Below are 22,716 nucleotides of genomic sequence, written 5' to 3'. Positions count from 1 at the left end.
ATTCTGTTGACAGGTTTAATTGTACGTGATGGGACTATTTCTGGCATGGCAGATAAGACTAAAACCAGACTATTTCTGAGCTGTCTCTCTCAGAAGAAGAAAGGGCCATGGTGTTTTCTCATTTCTCTTTGGCTGTAAGCCTCAGATGCCTGCAGGTATTTCAGGAGATAAACTTTGGCCTTGGCTCTGACCTTTGTGCTTTTCCCACGCCGGCTATAAGCTCCCCTCCTCCATCGGCTTTGGAGTGTAAAGCATTGAGATCAGTTTTTATCACATCGGTTTGTTTCTGCTCACGGCAGTGGTCAGCTTTGTTAAGATTTGCTGTGCTGCTGCAGGAAGGATGCGTGTTCACAGTGGCTGCAGCCCTTCTGGCAGTGGTAATCTTTATTCTTTCTGACTTATGGTCCCACAGAGCAGTGCTGATTTATTGTAGATTGTGGATCTAAGTGACTGGAGCGATTGTTAAAAAATGTATATATTCTTGTGTGTCTCATTAAACCTTTAGAACATTGTGAACTGAACCCTGCTTCCTGTCACTTTGTTCTCTGAGATCTCCTAACTGCTGTCAGAATCAACTCACAGAAGTCAAGCCAGTAGATGATGGGATGCAAACCACAGAACAATCGTGATTGGATTGTTTCATAATAATTGGAAAAGCTCAAATATGGCTGCCTGAATGGATGAAGTGAAGTGAAATAAAATGGCAATTCTGTCTTATAATGAACAGCCTAACCAGCAGCAAACTGAAATGAGAGTGGATCAGGAAACAGGGAGACATCTACAGTAGTCAAGTCAAGTAGAGCTTTGTCTGTCCCCAGAGGTCAATAGGTTGTGCGGCAGTGACAAAAATGTTTCCATATCGCCCAGCTCTAGTTTGGATCTGCTGGTTGTGGCGAGCGGGTATTTAAAGTGGGAACCAGAAGGCAAGGTCTATAACTCTAAGGGGAAGGGGGTGGGTGCTGTCAGACAGGATGGACTCGGCTTTCTTTAACAACTGTATGTTGTACAAATCAAAAACACCTTTCTGTTGAGTACCTGTGATCCTGCTGCAGAAGTTTGATTTTATATCGAGAGAAGCATACCAAAGTAAAAATCGACTCAATAAGAGATCTATCAAACAAAGTCATCAGGGATCTGTCAACCTTGAACTTAACCAGCTTCAGTGTTGACAGGGTTGAAGTGACATCCTTTGGTCTTTGACCCATTTAAAAAGGCTTCTTGACACCATCAGAAAGGCTCACAATAACCGTATCATCAGCACGATTCAGGATGTGGCCGTGGTTAGTGTACAGGAAACGAGAGAGGACACAGGCCTGGGGACAGCCAGCTGATGTTGGAGTTAGTCCTGAGTGAATGAGAGTAAATGTCCATTTAGAGTAAATGTCCATTTACTCTCACTCTCTGAGATCTGTTGGCGAGGAAGTCCAAGATTGTGTCCAATCCAAAATGCTCAGTAAGCTTCTGCACATGGACCCTTTGCTAAAAGCCACTATTTAACCAAAGCATGGTCCTGACACTGTCCCATACTTCTGTTTGTATTCAACTGTTTTTTTTTATTTCACGTTTAGTCTCCTTTTGTAGAACATTTAGCTCAGAGAGGACTATGGTTAACTGCTCCGCCGATCTCTGCAGGGTAGATCCAGGCAGCTAGCTGGACTATCTGTCCAGTTTTCTGTTGCACGACTAAAACAACCTTTGAAAGTACATATTCCACTAAAACAAGTTCCTTCCCGAGGCTATTTTGCAGCGGCTCCGTCCGCCGCTTAGCACTGCCCAAGACGATTGTCATTGGTATAAAGAAATGCCAATAAACCAGAGCACGTTTTTCTCCCATCCCGGAATGCTGTGTGGACTAGCCAGACCCTCCTCTGCAGCGTCTTGGAGGATGGTCTGACAAAGCGAGACTACCTTTCTAATTACACTTTAGCCTACCCTTCTGTAGGCATGTGCCATATGCTGGAATGTGTTGCACATAGTACTGATCAGCCGTGCCCAGCAGGCAGGAGTGGGGTCAATTTGTAAGCTCCTTTAATTGAGCCATAACACTGGTCCAGTATATTGCTATTTCTGGTGGGGCAAGACACAAATTTGTAAGAGCTCCTGAGAGTTTGGTCCAGCAAGCAGTGGTAGAAGTCACCCAGAATTGGATTAGGAGCATCAGGAGACAGCGACTGTAGTTTCTGTAAGATCAGTTCTGAATATATCGACAATCATATCGGTATCGGCAAAACTGGCCTCATTTCCCTCTAGCTGTGTGTGGTGCTGGTGTTTGTGTGTGTTCTTTTGGCCATGTGGAGGTCAGGATTTACATGCTGAAGAGGCAGTAACGTCCGCGGCCTGATTGTTGTTGTTTTTTAAGGTGAAAAAGAAGATGCGAGTGCAGCATGCAAAATTGAAGTAATCAAATCCTTGAACACACATTGTTGAGCTGAAGCTCAGAATGAGTCTCAAAGAACTACACTTCCCAGAGCGCACCAGCAGCAGCAAGCTGACTGCTTGTCACCTGATCAGTCATTGTCACTGATTTGGAGCACCTGTTAAGACATGGAGGTTCTCAGTCATTCAGAGAAACAAACTTCAGAGAGAAGACGCTCAAAGTTCACTCATAAGTTCAGTCCAAAGACGCCAATGGTCAGTGAAGTGTTTTATTTACTTGCATTGTGTTTGAAATGCTGCTTAATATGTTCGAGTTATGTTTAACTGTTGTGTAGATTGGTTAAGGAACACATTGCAGCATTTACTTCATTGATTTTGTGGTAAATGGGTTTGTGCTAAAATATTTCAGTTTGAGTATAAGGAAGTAAAAGTATAAGATACAAAAGGATAGTACAAAGTAAAAAATGTTAAAATTCTGTTAAATATTAAAACTTTACTAACAAATTTGGAAAATTCATGAAATTATCTTTTCTTTATTCCATGTAAAAGGCTTAAGTGGTTTAATTAAAAAGTTATTTAGAATGTTTAAACTCATTTAAATTCTTTAAAAATGTTTAATTAAAATGGTAACTTTTGTTCTGTCTTTAAAGGTTTACAACCTAATTCACTGAACAGACCAATCAACTGACAAAGCAAAAGCAAAATAAAAGTGATTGAGTCGGAAATCTGAGTTGGCCCTGTGTCCTTTTGGAAGGTGAACAAGAGTAGGACTTGACAGACGTACAGTAGTTGTGTTTTGGACAAGAGTCTGACGCCAAGGGCCATGTTGATCGCTCAGTTCCTCCAAAACAACTTTTCCTCTATCAAACACTTTTTCCTCTAAGTCTAAAGTTTCATAAGGGACTGTTCTTTATTTATTTCAGGGGCCACCGGAGGAGTTTTGTGATCTTTTATCAAAATCGCCCTGACCCTCCCTTCACCAGCAATTAATTTTGGACGACCCTCCAAAATGATATGGAATAAAGGGATGACCCTCCCCAACAATTTATTGATGCCTTCTGTACTGGGTTGTGCTTGGCAGAGATGTACAGATGCCTATTGTTATTGTTTTTTGGTTTTTTTTCACAGCCATGGCATACGTGACTAAACCTCTGTATTCTCATCTTACGCATCACACTCCTCTGATATGGTGTGGTGGCCATTTCAGTAGATTTACTCACTAACATTGTTGTGGAAACACAATAAGCATGAAAACTAAAGGCACACTTCCTGCATTACTTCAAATACTATTAGTAATATTACTGTTAGTAATCTAATAAACTAGTATTCACATGAAATAAAACATTGAGAGAACATTGAGAGACAAAGCACACTGGGTAATAAGAAATTCAACACTGGTTGCTATGGACTTGTCACTAGGCTTCCTCAGTCATTGTATATTTTAGCATAGGTAAAGTTGCCAAAGCTAATTATTATCAAAAACTCCATTTCTCAGACCAGCGTCAATTTGGGAGCTTGCATGCTATCACTCCTCCTTCTCAAATCCCTTGAAAAGGCTGTTTGCACAATTTCACAAATATTCACCGGGACCGAAAGGATATTTGAGTCGGGTATGGCTGCAGCCTGGAGACCTCCCGTCTCATGCCTTGCGGGCTGGTGCTGTCCACGAGCTTCGACTTTTCAAAATAAAAGCTTGAGTTTTCATATGGTGTTTTGGATGTTTTTGAACTAAACAGTACTGCAATCATGCTTTCTTCCTTCATCCTTTTTAGGCAGATGTCTTAGTTACAACATGATGGAGCAAGTAAAGCAGTTTTGTGTTTATATGTGCGAGCAGGATTTATTCTGTTTAGGAAATCCCACGGTCTCTAAAGCTACAGCTCATGTCTGGCTGACTAAACCGAGGGACCCATCTGCTAGCGACGGGCTGAGACTTAGAGAGCTACATGGAGCTACATAGATAAATATGCACCAAACAGGCCACTTTGAAATTTTGCTGTTCTCATGAATACAAAAGTTGGATGACCCTCCCATTAACAAAGAATAAAAAGACATGACCCTCCCCTATTTTCCTCCGGTGGTCCATTCCATAAATACCGAATGGTCCCTAAAGTCCCAAAAGTCTTTCCAAATTCCACAAGGAGTCAGGCAGTATATGATGTGAAAAGAGTTAAAGGTTTGACAGCTTAAACCCGAGCAAGCTCCGGAGACCTACTAAAGAAATGAGCCCCTTTTCTCCCTGTTTATATCTCCTGTTCCTATTCATATTTTTGAGGAAACCAATTTATGCTGACACTGCACCCTTTGATGTTTTTCTGCAACGTCTGCAGTTTTGGCCACAATTTGACCCTCACTCACATACACACACACATGTAAACGTCGTCAGCCTCCTCTTTAGGCCTCCTGCAGGCCTCCTCACGCATTCACGATAGCTGCATCTCATGTTGCTTAAATTGCATACCCGAGTCCTCCACTTGCCTCCCTTCCTCGCGTTTAGTCCCTCCCACTGAGGATCGCAAGATACGCAAGATAACCATAGGAGGAGAGAGGATACGAGCAAATGTGTTTTAGAGGGATGAGAGGTCCTTTCCTCTAAAGCTTCACATGAATACATCAGCTGTATGGGTGGGGTTAGCAACTCCTTCAGCTGCACGGCTTCCAGGAAGGCTGCTCTCTGTGTCCTCGCCTATAGTTCCTTGATGATCCCTCCTTGCTCCTCTATCCTCGGGGGAAATAATTCCTTCACAGAGGAGGGACAGAATAGCTTCCGGTTCAGTCGAGGAGCTATCAAATAAGGGACATGGGATGGACCCATACTCATGCCAAACGACTTCAGTCTCTTTAGCTGGCCTCTCCAGACACACACACGCACACACACACACACACACACACCTGCGACCATGGCTTCAGGGCCCCTCTGCTACTCGTCTTTTTGCCTCTGTATGAGTGGCCTTGATATTCTGATATCAGTGCTGAGTGCTTCAGAAGGACATTCAAACAGAGAGACATCTTCCACTTATGCAAAAACACTTTCTCATAAACTTTAAGAGTTATATAGCTTGTGATGTAGAGTTACACTGATTATATTGCAATACCACACAGTTTATATTGTAACATAGTACCATAATGGTATTTTTACCAGATTTTCTCACATTAGCAGAAACGTTATAGCTGTGAACATGGCGGTGAATCAATGCTACAACTCACAACAACTTCAGCAATAGCTCTCTTAAGGTGGACTAGCTTAAAGGTGGACCAGCTATTCTCATTTTAGTGTCAAACTGCTCCTCCAAGTTCTGCTTTAGTGATCACTCCCTCGCCGACCCAGGGGAAACCATGAGAAGTCAAGAAACCTAAACAGTATATTTTATGTTTCTTAGTTATTGATTTATGATTTCAACTTTTTCATAGATGTGAGTTAAACTGGACTTTCATTAAGTTATCCGCTTGCTAAAAATTATAAATGAAGCCTAAAACTAATACTGTTTGTTACTTCAACTTTGCAGCTCTAAAAACATACAATATGGAGCTTGGCTGTTACAGCTTACTCAAATAAAATGTGGAACTAGCGTATCATTTATTCTTCAACATGTAAAACAATTAACTTATTTTTCAGGGGTGAATGTCTGTCTACATTTGTAAGATGATGCATTCATGGTAGAATCAAATGTTTGTCTTGCTTAATGTCTGTATCTACAACAATTGAGATGAAAAAGATGTGTATATATATCGGCATCGGCCAATATGAGTTTAAAAATATCGGTATATGGAATATAGGCCAAAATCCAATATTGTGCATCCCTATAGCAGTCCACTCCATATTACTGATCAATAACATGGTTTTTCAGGGCTCAAGACTTACTTTTTTTTTTAACTAGGAGCACTGTAGCCTCTATCTAAAAAATGTTAGGGGCGCACAGCTTAAATCGACCTGCAATGCAGTTTTTCACATTTCCCCCATTTTAACTGATAATGCTTTGGGGATAAATACAGAAACTACAATCTGCTGTTTTATTGTAGTTCACAGTTGCATTTTAATTGAATGGTGCTTAACAAATGCACATTCAGAAATGTAAACAAAGTATTATTTTTGTTAATGTACTGTGTTATTGCCTCAGCCTCATACAGGTTCTCCCTCACTCCTTTAGTCTTTTTTTTTTTTAATCAACACTGAAATAACAATCATATCTAAGGTGATTTACATCCATGGAAAGGGGAGTATCTAACTATTTAACCCTTGTGTTGTCCTTCGGGTCCCAGTGACCCGAAGGACAACACAAGGGTCAAGTGATATCCAGCAGTTGTGGTGTTGAAATAAAAACTCGTCCTTTTTGTCTGAGACAGAGACAACACTGAGTAAAAATGCGGTTGATTTTGTGACGTGACCGAGTACTACAGCACTGCCAAGGTCTATCAACACAGCTCCACCGACCGGAAGTGCTCACAGATGGGGTTAAGACCATAAACAAAGTGGGGGGAAGAGAGGAGGGCTAGTCTCGCTTTGCCAGACCTTCCTCCATAGCACTGCTAAGGAAGGTCTGGCTAGTCCACACAGCATTCCTGGATGGGAGAAAAACGTGCTCTGGTTTATTGGCATTTCTTTAAACCAATCACAATCGTCTTGGGCAGTGCTAAGCGCCACACGGAGCAACAGTGGCTCTGCAAAATAGCCTCGGGAAAGAACATATTTTGGTGGAACATCTGTACGTTCAAAAGTTGTTTTAGTTGTGCAACAGAAAACGGTCTTTAGCAAACAAAATGGACATTGGGCCTCATTCACCAATATCTTCCTAAGTTTTCTCTTAAATATGTTCTTAAGAAGGTTCCTAAGAAAAGTCTACTTCAGATTCATGACGTGTTCTTAAACAGCAGATTTGTTCGCATCTGTGTTTTTAGGATTGATGAATCCCACGTCTTTCTTAACTGAAAGCGCGTGCCAGTTGTTCCTAATTAGCATAAGAAAACGCCCCGCAAATTCCCATATAAGGACATGACACTTCCTGTGCACCTCCTGGGAGACTGGTTTTCGGAGATTGTCGGAGCCGCGGTGGAGGAAGTACTGAATCTCAGTACTTAAATAAAAGTACAAATAACCAGAGACATATTTACTTTAGTAAAAGTAGAAGGTGTCCACTACCACAAACAAGGCCTGGCTTTTAAAAAAAGTTCCTATCCTAACCAGCATAAAACGGAAATGTGTTGTTAGAATCATGGATGTATTTTATTTTCTTTAACCATGCAAGTAAGCAAATAAAGTGTGTGAAGCAGCGCAAATGGGGAGATGTGAAGAGGTCCAGCCAAATAAATAAGATATTCCGCGTCTTACGCAGCCTGGCGGAGGAGTAAACGACGCTGTGGAGAGAAATAGATATAGCAACTTTGATTTAAAAACAGGAATAATAAAAACAAACGTTTTCATTTTCACTTTTACCGGGGGCTGTATTACCGAGGGTCAGCGGCGCTGTGCCCGGGCTCTGGAGCACCGGAGCCGGCTTGGATCAGCGGTGCCCCATACGGCAATCAAACTTTACTGGTGAGACAAACGTGTGACGGTCAGGAAGACGTTTTGGCAGGGGGGGCTATGCACTATTGAGTCTACTTAAGTACAGATACGTGAAAAATGTACTTAAGTACAGTTACGACGAATTTGTGCTTTGTTACATTCTACCACTGCATTTTGGCCCTATAAATATAGACCAATCACCAAATAACGCAGGATTTAATCAGTTTAATTGCTGATGTAAATTGCAGTGTTAGTGTTTTTTTTTTTACATTTATGATTTTCTTTTCAACAAATGATCAGAAATACATTACAGTACAGTGTAGAATTAAATAAAATGCAGTAAGCAATCATTTGGAGCAAATTGTCATCACTCAAATGTGCGTAAGAGTGCTTTTCAGTGTTTGTAGATTTTGTTCTTAGCTAAGAACAAATCCAAGTTAAGAAAACATTAGTGAATGCCAGAATCTTCGTAAAAGGTGCGTAAGAAGGGTTTAAGAACACATTTCTTCGTAAGAACGGTTGGTGAATGAGGCCCAATGTTCTTCTGCGGATCACTCTGCGGATCAATACTCACTACTCGTAAATTATGGACTGCAACATCATGATTTTCACGGAAACTTGGTAACAACAGCGCTGTGCAACAGCATGTGGGTGTGACGCTACAAAAGCGAGACACACGGCTGTAGATGACGTTATCCACGCATTATCTAATCACTCACAGACCCTCCCCCCCTTATACACAATGGCCAACTCTGGCAGACTCGCTCTCTCCTCCAAAATGCGACCATTTGGTGGAGCCCTGTTTTACAGCAGTGCAGGTCAGCCAGCGATGATAATTGATGGCAAAAAAGAAACATGTTTAAATGATAAATAACTTAACAAACAAACTGACGGCGCTGCTGCCTGTCGCTGCTTAACTTACATATTAATATAAACATGTACTTAAAGTGGAACTAAGCCCATTTTCAAAATGTATACTTGTTATTCCTATGGTCTAAAGCCCTATTCACACAGGACTAGTATGAGCAGGGGACCTCATGTGATTTAGAAATTAAATCAGAAGAGGTCATTACCTTCACTCGAGTTTCTGCGTGCGAATGCCACCAGACGACCCAATCTTCTGAGCATAGTCATACTGAGAAATACAGAGAGAGTTGTGTGGAGCTGATAGTCTTAATTAGCTTTGTAACAACTCATTTGGCAATGGCTTGAATGAAACAGACATTCATTAATATTAAAAAGTTAGGCACTAAAGCTTTAATAAACCGGTCAATGTGAGAACTTTCCTCTTGTCTCCGACTCGTAAGTGGAACATCGCAGGGAAGTAAATGTGAATAAATGGATGGCTGAATACAAAGTTACACAGTGCTCTGGACATTTATTTTTAGCCCAGAACACGCGTCCGAAACAAGTTCCCCTGTTTGGCCCTCATTAGCTTATTTAGATATATTGGTGGTGGCAGTGGTGGCCTAAAGGTTAGAGAGGCGGTCATCGGTTCAATCCCCAGACCGACAGGATATATCTGGGTGGGAAAGTGAAAGAGCAGCACTCTTTACCACCAGTGAGGTGCCCTTGAACAAGGCCTTTAACCCCCCCACTGCTCAGTGGCAGCAGATCAGATCAGACTGCGGTTGGACTGGGCAGCTTCCAGGGGATTGTGTAACTGGTGACGCATCACAGAAAAAAACAGCAAACTCTAATTTAAAGCTACTCCAATATAATTGGCTAATGCAGACATACACATACACACTGGCAAATTGGGGGTGTATGAGAGAATCTCTAGGCCATTTGACCAGTTTGTAAAAGAAGACATAGGGGAGCTACTACTGTGATACTGTCATATAATTTGCTTTCTGTTTTTTGATTGCTGTAGTACGACAGAGGTTGAGAGAGAAATTTTGTTGTATTGAAAGTCCCTTCAGTTATGACTACATTCTTCTGACCATGTGTAAAAGTATGAATATTGTGTGAGTGCGTATTGTAATGATGTACGTAATCGTTTTCTTTAACAACTGACTTTGGTGATTAGAGATGCGGCTTTCAGCAATTGTAAACCTTCCCATGCATGCAGTAATGTCACTGCGGCAAATATCGTGTGAAAGCAAAGCAAAGCAAAATTTTTTAGTTATAAACATGACAGAGGAAACAGAACTAAACTTTTCTTCTTTTCATTGCTTCTGAAATATTGACTGAAGAAACGCTGTTTGACGTGTGTAAATGAGCACAGCATCTCTTGATGGGGACGCACAGCAGCAGCTCTGCTCTCTTCACTTTTAGAGAATATGATTAATATGTTCCTCATTAATGATTAACCGCTGGGCCACGCTTCTGTGTGTCACTGGTCTACCAGTTTGTCTTGCTCCTGGATGTGTGTGGTGCATGGGCGTACGCAGGGTTTAAGAAATACAGATGTCCAAAGACTGAGCGTACTAAGGGGGTATGAAAAAATTGGGATTTCCATGATATATGTAGATTTAAGCAAAAAATGGATAACAATAGCTTTAAAACCATGTCACTGGGCAGGAACATAAATGATCTGTCACACATGAGAATCAGGTTAAATGTTGCACAATCTGGAAATACAGAAGAAGATAAATTGATCACGAAACAGCTGAACATGAATGTTGACAACGTTTAATTAAAGTGTTCGAGTAAAGGGAAATTCAGACAACACTAAAAAAAAATAGCAATTAGGGCCGGCTCGCTCTACATTATCCACGGCAACGGTCTGTTATACAGATTACCAGACCGTGGCATGCCATGATTGACCAATCAGAATCCAGTATTCAACAAGGCCGTGTATTAAATACATATATGATCTCTGTTGTATTGACAGTTTGAGTTTTTCCTGTGTTGAACAGCACAGGGACATGATGCTAAGCCATCCTGGGCCCAATGGCCCTGCTCTTCCTCACTCATCTCCATCACCTTCTCTCTCTTTCTTTTCCCCTCGGTCTCACCGTGTCCCCCTCTTCCCTTCCCAAAGCTCAGCTTTGACAGCTGTCTTTTCTTTTTTGTCTGTCTGTGTGAAGAAAGAAAACACAGCTTCCATTAATATTTATATGTAAGGATAATCTTGCCAATGAAAATAAATATATAGGGGATGTCTGATTTTAACTTGAATTTCAACCCTTTACACAAATTGAAAGGAAAAGCATTTGACCTTAAGTTAAACGTTTATCAATCCATTGGATGAATGGAATTAATGTTAGCTGGCAACATCTGCACACGCTTAGGCTACGTTTACATTGCTATGTTTTGGTTTAAAAAGGATTATCTTTGGCTACGTTTCGCCCTCTCATTCCCCCTGCTCTGGCGTTTCCCCCTCTCATTCCCCCTGCTCTGGTGTTTCCGAGCCCCTAAACCGGAGACATTTGGAAACACTTCTGACCCGTTTCGGTTTGGAATCTGCGGGGTTATGTTGCAGTCTCAACGGCCACAAACAGAGACCTTTGGCAACACTGACACTGACGCCAACGTTTCTCCTCCTGATTGGGTCTTATCGGTCACAACGTCTCGTTCACTAACGTTACCATGGCAACTTCCAGCAGCGGGCGAAGTCTACACGCTTGACTCCTGTTGATGCCCAGTACACCAGAATGTTGATGAGATATTTTGGTTTGGGCGTGTTAGTTCAAACGGAGATTAGTTCTTCTACTGGAGCTAAAAACACTTGTGTGCGTGGTTATCGCTTTTGGCTCAAAACTCAGCTTAAAACCCAAATTGTAGCAGCATAAATGTAGCCTTAGATTCAGCTGGCTATCTGGTTTCCTCGATCAGAAAACCCCTGTGTTGAGCAAAGATAGGGCGTTATTCACTCCCTCCAGGATTTCGCGGCCTTTTTTTGAGATTGTTGCTGCCCAAAATGCCTGATTTTGCGGGAGCTTTTGTAAAAAATTGTGATAAAAGTTGCGATGTCTTTTGTATGTTTATTGCAATGAAGTTGCGGGAGACAGTGAAAGTTGCAAAAAAGTTGCGATTTTTTTTTGGTATAGTTCTTTAAAAATAAAACGGAAACTTGTTTCGGGGAGAATACAATTACTCTGGGCTGAGTTTTCCTAGTAACCTTACCAAAAAGGCTCAGGATGCTGCAAATGTTGGTATAATATGAAAATGGCTGGTGGATTTAAGACAAAAAATAATAATTTATTGAATGAATCAAATTTGAACATATGTGTCAGTGGCTTGTTGATCTTTACATTGTTAGTTAATTTCCTATCCTGGCTTGGGACACACATTCATACGGTTTGATAAAGTACTGACTTTAACTTATCATTGAACTTACAATAACGAGCACAGCTGTCCTCAATTTAGGTCATTGTGTCGTCTCATCTCCAGTTTTTCCTGCATCCACCGTGTGTGTTGTTTGTGTGTGTCTGTGTGTGTGTGTTTGTGTGTGTGTGTGTAAGCATCAGTAGCGGGGAGAACGGTTGGCAGGACGGTCTGAAATGTTGTCATTCGCTGTACATTTTGTTGGTAAATGTGAGATGTTTGAGTCTCGTCTCCATATCACAAACAAGGAAAGGATCAACCCGTTCTCACTCCCGCTTTGTCATTGGCTCTCAGAGTGCATGTGGGACTGCTGTGATTGGTTGCAGTCGCAGGAAACTTCAGGTTATTCGTCAAATTTGCAGAAAAGTTGCGGTGATTGGTCAAAATTGTGAGTTGCACCAAATCTGCAGTGATTGGTTGAATTTGCGTGAATTGAAATCCTGGAGGGACTGGTTATTACAATATCGTCACCGTGCCAAAGTAAAGTTATTTGTAGCCGATTATTTCACAACTTTTGTTAAGTGGTGTTGTATCGGTAACATAAGTGCGAAAAATTTGACTCAATGTGTCTCTCTCTTTCTCGCTTGCTGAGTACACTATGTACACCCGTGGGACACTGAGGGAGGCTGCTTCTTGTGTGTTCTATGGAATGGAATCCTGCGGCACCCCAAATAACCAATATGTTACTTCACATGGGATTAATTCAGTCTAGTTTACTGGTTTACACATATACAAATACTATACAAATAATCAATAAAAGATGTGATGGAGAGGCTTAATCTGGGCACTCTCCAATGCATACTCCAATTAACATAGAAAGAAACTAAAATACTGCCAAAAAAGAACGACGAAAAAAACGGAAATTACACACAATATCAAATCAACAGAATAAATATGAAAGGTAAAATAAAATTAGTTTATAAAACATCCCATAGGGATAAAATTGAATAGTTTTCTTAAATTGTACAAAATCTGGTCATGTAAGGCTTGTATCATGCGGACGCGCTGACAGTTACGTTGTCATTACTGAGGTTGTTGTTATTGTTGTAGTTATTTCGAGTGGCATGATGATAAAGTTGGTAACAGCAAAAAAAAGAGTTCATTATAGAATGAAGCTAGAATCTTGTTTAGAGATCTGTATACAAATAAAGCAATATTATCACCGGCCCTTTGTGTTTGGCGAAATGTGGTAGGTCATTCGCGGTGGAATGTTTTACAGACATGGCAGACTCGCACAAGTTTGAGATCATAAACGACCTTCGAACATTATTACAAATTACCAGAGGTCCTCACTTGTCCCGTGCAAATATAAGTTAACACAAACTCTTCCAAATCCAGAAACTTGAGCGTTAAAACTCTACTGCTCCATAGACATTGAATCAAGAAGAAGAGATGACACTGAGAGCACTGAGTGCAAACATTTTCTGTTTCACAACTAAGAGCACTACAATAGAATAAAGCTCATTTGGGTATAAAAAAAGAGAGAGTAGCTCATGTTAACAAATATTGATTAAACTTTCCTAGGCCACGGAAATAACATATTGGAATTCTTCATTCAGGTGATGTTCCATATAACATGCCTCTTATCGTTTCAAATATGGTTCTCTCTGCAGTTGAGATAAATAGTGCTACTCTTTACATCTACTAACTCACGCTATTCTTTTACTGTACCTCCTCCTGCTGCTGCACAGATTGGATTTGCCCATACCCATCAATAATGTGGTATTTATCTAATCTTTTATTATAATGAAGTGACATTCCTGTGCTTGGCTGTCCGTGGTTTGTTTGCATAGTAACTGGCCAAGCCTGCTGCTTCCATTTCTGTAGTCCTACAATGGAGCTGATTGCCTTGCAGGAGTGTTTGGACTGAATTATAAATGGGCTGGCTGTTTGTGTCTTTGTGTAGTGGAAGGCTCTTTGTAGCACTTTTTCAATGAATACATGTTTTTCTGCCTATTTTTTCTACCTTGTTTCAGCTACGGTATATGGCTACCAGAGACGTTGGACTAATATGATTCACAATGACTGAATGAGTCTCTTATCTCCCCCCCAGCCCACACCTTCCACTTTGTCTCTATAGAGCCCAGCAGCAATCCCAACCCACTCCCCCAGAGAGGCATGAGTGTAAGCACCATCTAAACCTATCAAGCCCTCTTAAGCAGGGCTTCTCTCTTCAGAGAGCACAGAAAGAGCCATTTCTTCCTGCTGCATTCAGCCAGTGAGGATCAAGGTTGTGGCCAGCAGCACACACAGACACAGAGTGGTGTTTTCTCTCTCTGAGGGTGCTTATCGCTGGTCCTGGCTCTGCTCTGGCTCAGGGACCTGTGGAGACTGTGATGGCTTTAAAGTCTCTAGTCCGGCCTCAGGCCAGCACTCAGCGGCCAAGAGGGCTGCCTCTAAAGTAGCAGTTCCTTTAAAATGAAAATACTCCACACAGCATGTCAGTTCAACTTCCATGTAAGGTTTAGTGACAAAACATGACTGTAGTCAAGTGATTCCATTTTACTCGTTCTCAAACTCTGTTCGTGTTTGTATGGGAAGCAACAACAAACTTTGAGCTAGCAAGCTTCACGCTGAAAATATCAAGTTTTGAAGAAGGTTTGGATGGTGCAACAAGGCAGGCCTGCTTGGTTCTTTCAGGGAATGATTGTAAAGATTTACAAAGAATATGTTTAGGGCATTTCCTCTCTAACTGGGATGTTTTGGGACCAATTGGTGGGATTGCTATGGACCAAGTACGCACAGAGATACACGGGTAAGAGCCATTTATTAGATTTAACCATGTATCCAGCTAATTTAAATAGCTCATGTTACTGTATTGTGTCAACAGTTAACATTTAATATTGTATGTGGCGTTTTCTTTTGCGGGCCGTAAATGTTCCACCAAAACAAGTTCCTTCCTGAGACTATTTAGCAGAGCCACCGTTGTTGCGTCTGGAGCATGGATGTATTAAGAGAACTGGATACACCGTTTGGCGTGAAGCCCCGTTCATTCCAATTTGAGTTGCTCAAAAGCGCATAAAGCAGTCATAGAGCTCGAAAAATACCCGGATCTTCCGCATTGACTAGCCCATGACATCATGATGGACATGCGCATTTTGTTTGAGTTGTCGTAGCAACACTACTAGCTACCCATATATATATATACCCATGCTAGGTTAGCGGGAGCCCCGGTAGTTTGTGAACAGAGACGTTAATAACGGCTTACAGGCTTTACGGCATACAACCCTCGAATGTATTATAAGACAATACACATGATGAATTACAGCCATATAGCCATTATTACAACTACATGAATTAAGGAGTCATATGAGCCTGCAGTGCAGGACGGCGCTGCTGGGAGCAGTTCTGCGGGTCGGCCCACGTTCAATTATTATGTCGTGCTAGCTAGCGCTAACGTTAGCTACTACCCAATAGCTAGTTAGTTAATAACGTAACATCTGCGTTACAGGTTTTACAGCATAGAGCACTCAGATGTATCATAAGATAATACACATGATGAACTACAGACATTATATCCATTTTTTACAGCTACGGGAACTCAACAAGAACCGTCATATGAGCCTGCAGTGCAGGGCAACATGGGTGTAGTCCCGTGGGTCGGCTCCTGTTCATTATGTCTGTTCATCATGCCTAGTTAAATAATTCAAGAGGCTCTGGTCACTCTGTCATGTTTTAAAAAATTTAAAACATGACAGTTTAAAAAGGACCATTTAAGTGTTCGGACTGGTAAGTTTATGTACCCCCAAAAAAATGATCCGCTGAAATCTAGAAGTTTCTTTCGCCATGTAAAGTCTATGGGGAAAGTCTTTCTGGGCCGGAGGGTTGTCAGATGTTGCAATTCCACCGTTGCCCGCTAAGCCCACAGTTGCTTTAAGACATGGCGCTGTTCCTGGGGGCTTGGTCTGGAGCTTAGCGCCGCCCAAGGCGATTGTGATTGGTTTAAAGAGATGCAAACAACCCAAAGCATTTTTTTTTCTCCTATCCTAGAATGCATCCATTCTAATGCATCCAAAACAAAACAGAAAATGGAATAGGTGTAAATCAGGGCCATTATGTAATGATGAAACTATGAAATACTTTGATATGATGCTAAATAATATGACAGTCGCAATCTAATGAATACAACAGGGCTGAAGATATTTAGGCAGGTGTTTCTGAACTTTTTTCCGGTCATGAAAAGTATGTGTGAATCTTTGGATTTTGGACATGTTTGGCTATATAGGCTACAGTTGCCTTAAATAATAAGATCAGTTTATTAATGCACACAGGATACAGCATTCTCTGATCTAATTAATATGTATTGATTTTTTTGGGGGTGGAATGAAAATGTTATGTTCAAGCCCTTTAGCACACACACACACACACACACACACACACACACACACACACACACACACACACACACACACACACACACACACACACACACACACACACACACACACACACAAAGTTGGTGCCTGTGCCTGTTCACTCATTCAGTAAGAGTGTCAATCTGTTCATTTAGTTGCTCATGGTTCAAAAATAGAGTGGCTGCTATATTCTGTAAACAGCACACACCCTTTTATTACAGTTGTTATGCCTTTGCCAATTGCTTGCCTAATTCCACTTCTAATGTTGGATTCGGTGGCGATATTAACTTTATTATATGCACTTTTTGTGCTGACATACCAAGGAGACGGCAAAAAACTAGTGGCGACGAAGCCTGACCCTGGCGTCGCCTCGCGTCTTCTCATGTCGCAACACAGAGCCTACAGTTCCTCTGCCTCACTCACCACCTATCTCCCGGGCTGTCATCCATTCTCTCCACAAAGAAGTCTCCCTGCGTGGGGGAAGCAGAGGAACCGAGGGGAGGAACCGAGGAGGAAACGAGCGGATGAACTGAGGAAACGAGACGGTTAGGATTTGGTACCGAATCTGGTACTTTTTTGGGCACCGAGCGAATTACGTCGGTACTACCGAGGACCAATTCACGTTAAATCAAATGGGGCCAAATTTGGGTACTTTATTTGGCCTTTATTATTTATTTTGAGGTGAGGTATGGTGTTCCATTTTTCTGAGTTTTGAGCTGCTTGTGAACGCAAAATGAATTTCAGCGTACACTGATAATCAAGTTGTATGTAAAAGAAGAAAGCAAAGAAAATATTAATAAGGCTGGGGAGTTTGCCTGATTTTTTCTCTGGCTAGATTATGGCTCTCTCCCCTCTGTCACTGACAGTTCTGCAGTGTAAGAAAGAAATCCGTAGAGAAACGGATAATGTCATGCATTTTATTTTTCATATCTATCTTAATGTATATTGCAACACATGTCAATATTGGTTCTCCATTACTGTCTCCATTAACATTTCTGTTAATCTAAAAACTGAAAATTCTGTAGATTTACAGGATATGCTCTGTACCTTTAAACGGACATTTCTGTTAATCCAAAAAATCTAAATACATAAAAATACCTGTGAAAAATCATTGCATAAAATTCCTTCCTATTAACACAGCCTGTATTTCTACAGACTTTTCCAATAGTGTGACAAAATGTCCTGTGTGTCGGCCTTCTGCAGAAAGAGAAAGAGGCTCTGGTCACTCTATTCATATTGTTCATCAGTAAGGGGGATTAATTGGCATCAGAATAGCTTCCAGCCCATCGGCTGTATTCCTCTTCTCTCCTACAGTAAAACAGCATTTTAATTTCTCTCTGCCCTTTATCTTTGCATTTCCCATCCTCTCCTTGTTTGGCGTCCTCATTCTTGCTGTTTTCCCTGTCCCTGTCTGCCATCCTCTGATTTATACTCAAGTTGATGGCTGCAGCCTCAGTGTGTGATCTCCTGCTACCAGTCATAATTGACTAACCTCCACCGAACCTCAACCTGCACTCCACTTCTTTTCTTCTATGCAGTGGGACAAACACTCATTTATTTTCCATACCGCTCAGTGTCATTACTCTGTCTCCATAATTTCCTATCTCTACTACTCTCTCTCTCTCTCTCCAGCAACCCTCTCTCTCTGTCTCTCTCTTTCACTTGCTCTCATTTGCATAACATTGTTGCAGAAGATGTCTTTCATCTTTTCAGTATCAGATTGGAAGTAGGGAAAATTACATTACCTTTCCTGTTGTATGACAAAGTGCTCTCTCTCAGAGTTCAGCGGATCAGGAGCGCTGGGTGCTCAAATAGCAGAGGCAGGGGATTTGGAAACCATTCAAAACACGGGCAGTAAATTGTAGAAAAGTCAAGGGTCACGATAACCTATTTAGTCACATTTATAAGCTGTAATGCAATTTTGAATGAGTAGGAGCATGGATTTTGGCCTGTCTTTTTTTTAAAAGTGCTTGTGTATGTGTGGTTCAGAATGCAGTGTCTGGTGTGGGTGGACAGTGAGAGCTGAATCTGTGTGAACACATTATCGTCTGGCTAATGTGCAAAGTCTTATTGGACTCACGTTGAGGCCAGTTCCCTCCAATGCCTCATGTCTAGTCACGTCCTGGAGCTGCTCCTTCCCTGCAAACTCAGACGTCCCTGGTGATTTTGGCAGAATGAGAATTGGCATTTGGTTTTTTACCTTAGAATCCAGGGATTTATCTTCAGGGGGAAGGGATGGAAGCTGTTCCAGCAGGGATCCAGATAAAAGCTGTGTTGATAAGGAAGGCGAGGTGTTGCCTGGCTCTGAATATTTAAAGCTGCTGTCCAGGACTCTGTATGCACGGCAGTCATGTGGCTATTTATTGAGAGGGGAGTCAACACAGAACTCCATTCACAAGTCAATTTGTTTTTGTTATATACTGTATATATATATATATAAATTATATTTACAATGTTGCAGACCGGTGTGTTGCAAGCAGTTGCAACTTTCAACTCGTCTCGTCATGAATCTTTGGTCTGAACTGGGCTTTACAATCATCAAGTTATTTTTTTATATTCTAAATGCAGATTAGCTTAAATGCGGCACTGTAGTTTTGTCTCCGTGGAGACACAGGTTACATTTACATTGCTACGTTTTGGTTTTTAAGCTGAGTTTGATCCGCTGCTGTGTGTTGCCATAGTAACGTTAGTAGCTTAGTCGTTCGACCGATAAGACCCAATCAGGCAGAGAAACATTGGCGTCAGTGTCGTTGTTGCCAGGGACGTGCACAGGTATGGGCTATTGTTGACTGGGCAATGGCCCGTTTGCCCTGATTGGATTACCTGCCCCTCTGGTGAAAGAGCCTAAATAAACTTTTCTTTCTTTCTTTTTTTTCTTTTATGGCTGTTGTGGCTGCATCAATAGAGAGCCGAAGTCCCGCCCTTCTACTTCCGGTCCATGGGACCTTAATTCGGAAAAAATATGAACGAGAGTCAATGGAGAGATAATTATTTATTGATCCCGTTTAAATTGAGCCATGGATTACAAATATGATGTTCGTCAATTTAAAACATTTTTCAACTGAAGAAAGTCTCAGTTTATTGTTAAACTGTTGAAGTATAAGTAGGGTTGGGCATCGAGAACCAATTCCTAATCGGAATCGTTTCAAAAATTACGATTCCATCGGAATCGTTTCTTTATTGGAATCGTTTGGAGTATTTGGTTTCAAATCCGATCATCACATCCCAATTTAATATGCGCAAGTTTGGGTTTCCGTAGCGGCCAGGTGCTTGTTGTGTTGCAGCCATGGAGCACAGTAAGCGGTGCTCTAGTGTGGCTTTATTTTACGTTGAAAAAGCTGTAAAACCGCAAACCACCTTTGAATCAAAATAAAACTTTCCTCTTATTTGTGAAAATAAGCATGTGACCCGTTTCAACTCCACCCCTCAAAGAATTGGAATCGAGAACCGATAAGAACCGGAATCGAAAGGAAGAATCGGAATTGGAATCAGAATCAGAATCGTTAAAATCCAAACGATGCCCAACCCTAAGTATAAGACTGTGAAAATACGTAATTAGAAAGACTACACACTTCAGTGTCGCATGGATGACGTCTCGCTGAAGCTACGATGTCTGTGTGTATCGTACCGGGGATGTAACGTTACTCTAACGAGCAGAGGATATCGCTTGTTCTTTTGCTTCTCTGCTGAAAATACTTCACTGGATGAAACACATCAGGTAAGATAACGTTACATTGTGTGTTGTGGAACAGAGCTAAGCTAGCTAGCTAGGAGCAAGTTGAGCATCAAGCTAGGTGACGTAAATTGTGTGAGACGAGAGATGTTCACTGAGCGGTTTCAGACAAAACTAAGTGGTCATATGACAAACCTACGGCTAACTGAGACTTTCTTCGGTTGAAACATTTTCTTTTAAATTGACGAGCATCATATTTGTAACCCATGTATAAATTCCACAATAATTTGCCTCTCCCTGTTCACTACCGGTCATAGTTTTTCCGAGTTAAGGTCCCATGAGGTCCACCGGAAGGGGCGTGACTTCGGCTCTCTATATGATTTACGCCCATCATTACTAAAGTTAAATCTAATTAAATCGCTATATCAACCAATCTTGCCCCTCAGCGATGCCCTTTGTGACTCTGTTTATATTCTCACACACGGAGCAGCACATATGAAAGAGGGAAAGCCTTCTGCTTTCACGTGAGTTTTTAAAGTTATGGAGATTATGACAAATGCCCTGTGAATAGTAACCAAAAAAATCCACTTGAGCTTTGACTAATGTGCAGCTTCAACCAAAGCTAATGACAGATGTTGCAGCAGCAGGCTAACGTAGCTACGTTACGTTACTTCCGTTACATTAGTGCGTTCTGTAGAGAAGAGAGAGGCTCAGGGATGTAATGGTTTGGGCTCTTGCTATACATTGCTTACAGTCATACAATATGTTATGTGAGTTTGCAACCAACAGTCAGATGTGACGTTAGTGAAAATGAAAGTAGTCTTATTTTGTTATGAGATGATACATTAATTTCCCAATTAGTTAATGTAATAAACTTTGCATTTAAAAAAAATGTATAGCCTAATGTTAGTTGTGTGTGCTTAAGTATGCTTTCACAACAAAAAGGACTGAAGAACAGAGAGAAGGAGCTCAAAGAAGCAGATAAATGATCTGCAACTTTGCAGAGCTGGATTAAAACGGTCGACAGGCTGTGAGAAAAGCATTTGATAATGTCAACAAAAAAAAAAAATTATTCATTTAATGTGAAGTAGGCCGATTTTTTAAACTTACTAAAGAGTATATTTACTCTACTACATTCAGCATTCTTATAGACGGTCTTTCATGTTTACTATGTTATTTCTGATCTACATCACTAATGTTACGCCCCAGTCTAGGGGTGCCTAGGACGCAACATGAAAAGGCCCCATCTTCCCCGTCTCCCAAGTAGCCACAAACAATTCTGTGTTTGGATATCAACAAACGTATTTATTTTACAAAGAAAGATAATATATAAATAAAATATAAATATATCAAGCCTCAGGGTGACTGACTACCAACAAAATAACAAAAGAACAAAACAATTCTAACTGGGAGATAAGAAACTAGCCTAATAAACAAAAGGGCAAAACAAATGACAAAAGACTTACCTCCCTAACTAACAAAAACAGGAGAAAACAAGATTAACACGCCTGGTGGTCCATCCTTACTAAACAAACCAAAAGCAAGACCTAATCTAAACCAAAGTTGTGCAAAGCAAAGGTGTGGCCAGTTGGGAGATGAGGAGGATGAGAAATGCCTGCTGCCAACCGACGGCCGCCATCTTGGCTCCTTATATCTGGGTGGCTGCACCAGCTGCAGCCAATCACAAGGTCGGGCCTGGACTTCCCCCCCAATCCTCTAACGGCTATGGCACACCCCTATTTGCATGTAAAATGGAACACAACAGAAAAAAAACACAGGGCATACACACACAGCAGACCAAAGAAACACTATGACCACAGCCATAACACTAACTAGACCACAACCTGCACTAACTGTTGGCTCTTCACTACGTTTTAGCTTCTTACAGACTGTCTATCTATGCATATTGCGTTATAACTGTTCTAAATCACTAACTGGTCCACAATTTGCAATATCTGTATTTTGACTCTTTACATATACAGTGCCTTGCGAAAGTATTCGGCCCCCTTGAACTTTTCGACCTATTGCTACATTTCAGGCCTCAAACATAAAGATATAAAACTGTAATTTTTTGTGAAGAATCAACAACAAGTGGGTCCCAATTATGAAGTGGAACGAAATTCATTGGCTATTTCAAACTTTTTAAACAAATAAAAAACTGAAATATTGGGCGTGCAAAATTATTCAGCCCCCTTAAGTTAATACTTTGTAGCACCACCTTTTGCTGCGATTACAGCTGTAAGTCGGGTGGGTATGTCTCTATCAGTTTTGCACATCGAGACTGACATTTTTGCCCATTCCTCCTTGCAAAACAGCTCGAGCTCAGTGAGGTTGGATGGAGAGCGTTTGTGAACAGCAGTTTTCAGTTCTTTCCACAGATTCTCGATTGGATTCAGGTCTGGACTTTGACTTGGCCATTCTAACACCTGGATATGTTTATTTGTGAACCATTCCATTGTAGATTTTGCTTTATGTTTTGGATCATTGTCTTGTTGGAAGACAAATCTCCGTCCCAGTCTCAGGTCTTTTGCAGACTC

General features: G+C 41.2%; 1 protein-coding gene and 1 long non-coding RNA gene across 5 annotated transcripts in view; both read left to right on the top strand.

The window, feature by feature from the left end:
• Positions 1-22,716, top strand: part of gabbr1b (gamma-aminobutyric acid (GABA) B receptor, 1b) — a 294,834-nt gene that overhangs the window by 27,758 nt on the left and 244,360 nt on the right. The gene's annotated exons all lie outside the window — the stretch shown is intronic.
• On the top strand, positions 2,547-3,424 carry LOC120571259. The gene is made up of 2 exons (XR_005641206.1): positions 2,547-2,631; positions 3,300-3,424. It is a non-coding gene; the product is annotated as an uncharacterized LOC120571259 (long non-coding RNA).

Source organism: Perca fluviatilis, chromosome 13, assembly GCF_010015445.1.
Source record: "Perca fluviatilis chromosome 13, GENO_Pfluv_1.0, whole genome shotgun sequence".
Lineage (NCBI taxonomy): Eukaryota > Metazoa > Chordata > Actinopteri > Perciformes > Percidae > Perca > Perca fluviatilis.
The sequence above is the reverse complement of the archived record's forward strand: the minus strand, read 5'-3'. Positions and strand labels throughout refer to the sequence as shown.